Source organism: Schistocerca gregaria, unplaced genomic scaffold (genome assembly GCF_023897955.1).
Source record: "Schistocerca gregaria isolate iqSchGreg1 unplaced genomic scaffold, iqSchGreg1.2 ptg000751l, whole genome shotgun sequence".
Classification (NCBI taxonomy): Eukaryota; Metazoa; Arthropoda; class Insecta; order Orthoptera; family Acrididae; genus Schistocerca; species Schistocerca gregaria.
The window spans coordinates 6055-10000 of record NW_026062126.1 but is presented as its reverse complement, the minus strand read 5'-3'; the positions used below and the strand labels follow the sequence as shown (position 1 = coordinate 10000).

General features: G+C 56.5%; 2 non-coding genes across 2 annotated transcripts; both read right to left on the bottom strand.

Moving 5' to 3' along the window:
- Nucleotides 1-133: 133 nt before the first annotated feature.
- Nucleotides 134-288, bottom strand: LOC126321609 (5.8S ribosomal RNA). Its single transcript, XR_007558376.1, has one exon. It is a non-coding gene; the product is annotated as a 5.8S ribosomal RNA (ribosomal RNA).
- Nucleotides 289-657: 369 nt separating this feature from the next.
- On the bottom strand, nt 658-2550 carry LOC126321612 (small subunit ribosomal RNA). The gene has a single exon (XR_007558379.1). It is a non-coding gene; the product is annotated as a small subunit ribosomal RNA (ribosomal RNA).
- Between the last annotated feature and the right edge of the window lie 1396 nt (nt 2551-3946).

The window sequence follows — 3946 nt, the reverse complement described above, 5'->3', positions numbered from 1 at the left end:
GTACCGGTATGCGAACCGCCAGGCGACGGGCGCGCATCGCACGTTTAAGGAGACGCGGCCGGCCACACAGGCGACCACGACACTCCCACGTCTCCGAAGCGGGACAAACGCCGCGCGCTTCAGTATACGTAGCCGACCCTCAGCCAGACGTGGCCCGGGAACGGAATCCATGGACCGCAATGTGCGTTCGAAACGTCGATGTTCATGTGTCCTGCAGTTCACATGTCGACGCGCAATTTGCTGCGTTCTTCATCGACCCACGAGCCGAGTGATCCACCGTCCTGGGTGATCTTTTCCTTTTCAGTCTCCCACTGTCTCTTTCAAGACAGCAGCATTTGCGGGACTGAGGCGTCTGACGGCCCCTGTTCCACTATTTTTTTGTGTCCAACGGCCTCACAGCCGATGGGCGTCGTACGGCTCCACACCGGGGCGGACAGGCACTCGGGCGAACGTCATTCAAAACCGGCGCCAGGCGCCAGGTACCGCAGGCCAGCCGCTCCAGAGCTTCAGCGCTCGTACCACACAACAACAACAACACTTCCGCTAGTTTTGAGAGGCACGCGTGGTTCCGCACGCGGCGCACGGCCACTGCCGTACAGGTAGCGTGTTGCGCGACACGACACGACACGCACATCGAAAGACATGCAGTCTAGTCGGTAATGATCCTTCCGCAGGTTCACCTACGGAAACCTTGTTACGACTTTTACTTCCTCTAAATGATCAAGTTTGGTCATCTTTCCGGTAGCATCGGCAACGACAGAGTCGATGCCGCGTACCAGTCCGAAGACCTCACTAAATCATTCAATCGGTAGTAGCGACGGGCGGTGTGTACAAAGGGCAGGGACGTAATCAACGCGAGCTTATGACTCGCGCTTACTGGGAATTCCTCGTTCATGGGGAACAATTGCAAGCCCCAATCCCTAGCACGAAGGAGGTTCAGCGGGTTACCCCGACCATTCGGCCTAGGAAGACACGCTGATTCCTTCAGTGTAGCGCGCGTGCGGCCCAGAACATCTAAGGGCATCACAGACCTGTTATTGCTCAATCTCGTGCGGCTAGAAGCCGCCTGTCCCTCTAAGAAGAAAAGTAATCGCTGACAGCACGAAGGATGTCACGCGACTAGTTAGCAGGCTAGAGTCTCGTTCGTTATCGGAATTAACCAGACAAATCGCTCCACCAACTAAGAACGGCCATGCACCACCACCCACCGAATCAAGAAAGAGCTATCAATCTGTCAATCCTTCCGGTGTCCGGGCCTGGTGAGGTTTCCCGTGTTGAGTCAAATTAAGCCGCAGGCTCCACTCCTGGTGGTGCCCTTCCGTCAATTCCTTTAAGTTTCAGCTTTGCAACCATACTTCCCCCGGAACCCAAAAGCTTTGGTTTCCCGGAGGCTGCCCGCCGAGTCATCGGAGGAACTGCGGCGGATCGCTGGCTGGCATCGTTTATGGTTAGAACTAGGGCGGTATCTGATCGCCTTCGAACCTCTAACTTTCGTTCTTGATTAATGAAAACATACTTGGCAAATGCTTTCGCTTCTGTTCGTCTTGCGACGATCCAAGAATTTCACCTCTAACGTCGCAATACGAATGCCCCCGCCTGTCCCTATTAATCATTACCTCGGGTTCCGAAAACCAACAAAATAGAACCGAGGTCCTATTCCATTATTCCATGCACACAGTATTCAGGCGGGCTTGCCTGCTTTAAGCACTCTAATTTGTTCAAAGTAAACGTGCCGGCCCACCGAGACACTCAACAAAGAGCACCCTGGTAGGATTTAAACGGGGTCCGCCTCGGGACGCGAAAGCACCCCTTCGGCTCGCCCCACCGGCAGGACGTCCCACGATACATGCCAGTTAAACACCGACGGGCGGTGAACCAACAGCGTGGGACACAAATCCAACTACGAGCTTTTTAACCGCAACAACTTTAATATACGCTATTGGAGCTGGAATTACCGCGGCTGCTGGCACCAGACTTGCCCTCCAATAGATACTCGTTAAAGGATTTAAAGTGTACTCATTCCGATTACGGGGCCTCGGATGAGTCCCGTATCGTTATTTTTCGTCACTACCTCCCCGTGCCGGGAGTGGGTAATTTGCGCGCCTGCTGCCTTCCTTGGATGTGGTAGCCGTTTCTCAGGCTCCCTCTCCGGAATCGAACCCTGATTCCCCGTTACCCGTTACAACCATGGTAGGCGCAGAACCTACCATCGACAGTTGATAAGGCAGACATTTGAAAGATGCGTCGCCGGTACGAGGACCGTGCGATCAGCCCAAAGTTATTCAGAGTCACCAAGGCAAACGGACCAGACAAGCCAATCCGATTGGTTTTGATCTAATAAAAGCGTCCCTTCCATCTCTGGTCGGGACTCTGTTTGCATGTATTAGCTCTAGAATTACCACAGTTATCCAAGTAACGTGGGTACGATCTAAGGAACCATAACTGATTTAATGAGCCATTCGCGGTTTCACCTTAATGCGGCTTGTACTGAGACATGCATGGCTTAATCTTTGAGACAAGCATATGACTACTGGCAGGATCAACCAGGGAGCTGCGTCAACTAGAGCTGAGCAGCCGGCCGCCCGGGAGTGTGTCCCGGGGGCCCGCGCGAACACGCAAGCGTCCGCTCAATTATTCTGCAAACAGGAGGAGGCCGAGCTCCCCTGCACGATACACCTCGAAACCCTCTCAGGTCCCGGCGGCGCGCAGCGCCGTCCTAGGTACTTGGTCGGTTTCGAGAGAGGCGCAATCGCCCGGAGTTAGGCGAGTAGACGGTTTTAGTGCGAACACCCTTGCTCCCAACTGAGCTTGCCGCTGCCGACAGAGGCCCGGGAGCGTGCTGTCGTGGCATTGCCGGCGGGAGACAACACGCGCCACCTATGGTGACCGGCAGCTCCAACGCCAGCGCCACACAAGGGCAAAGCCCCACTTGGGTGCAGAAGCGAACTCTCCCAGCACAGCGCACGCGCCAACACGTCCGCACAACTGCGATACAAACCACCTGCGAGAACCGCTGGGGCGACCGAGCAGCAGACGGCGTCGCGGCGCCGAGTGCCAGGCGGCGGCGCATCCTCAACGCACACAGTCCTCAATCAGACCAGCACACTGCAGATGTCCACCGCGCTTCGCACCGGGCTCGGCTGAACCAACTTTGGCCGCCAGGCGCCGCGTGCAGGGTGCGCCGCAGCGTAGCTGCGCCGCCTGCCGAGCCCGTCGGCTGGCGCTCCTGCCACTCGGCGCCCCCCACCAGCCGCCTGTTGCGCGTGCGCCCACGCAGCGCGCGGCCAACACGCCGGGCGGCCCCCCTTCACCGGCCGGGAACAGTCCCACCAAGCCACCGCCGCGTATCGCTTCATACCCACATGGGCCTAGTCACGTGTGTGGATGTGGCGGGTACCGCTGAAACAACCGGTTAATAGCTGTACCGATCGTCGCCATCACAGATTCACCTCCAGCGTGAACAACCGCTCAACAACGGATTTCCAGTTCATTTGCGTATCTTGGGCAGTAAACGTAGATGTCCACCTACATTTGCGAATTCAACAATTCTTGCATGCCAGGATGTCATGTGTCACGACACGCTACATCAGACCACATACACACTGCGACATGTGCAGAAGAGAACACGTGGAAGGTGGCCCGCGCACGTATGCGATGTCCCTTCCGCGATCCACTGTCAACCGGCATCTGCGGCATGTCCCAGATATGGAACGCGGTCCACCAGGGTAGCACTTTGTGTGAGGCAATACGACAAAGTCGGAATACACGCGTCACTACATCACACGGCTCACGCTGACCTGACCTGACTCACCGCACCACCACCCCCAGCGACCCAGGGTGACATACAATGCGTTCGTACGTTCCTCCCACACGCCTCTACGGCGTACCACAGTGCAACCTAGCTGTTATTGGGAGACGAGACAAGTAGCATCGAGCACAACATATG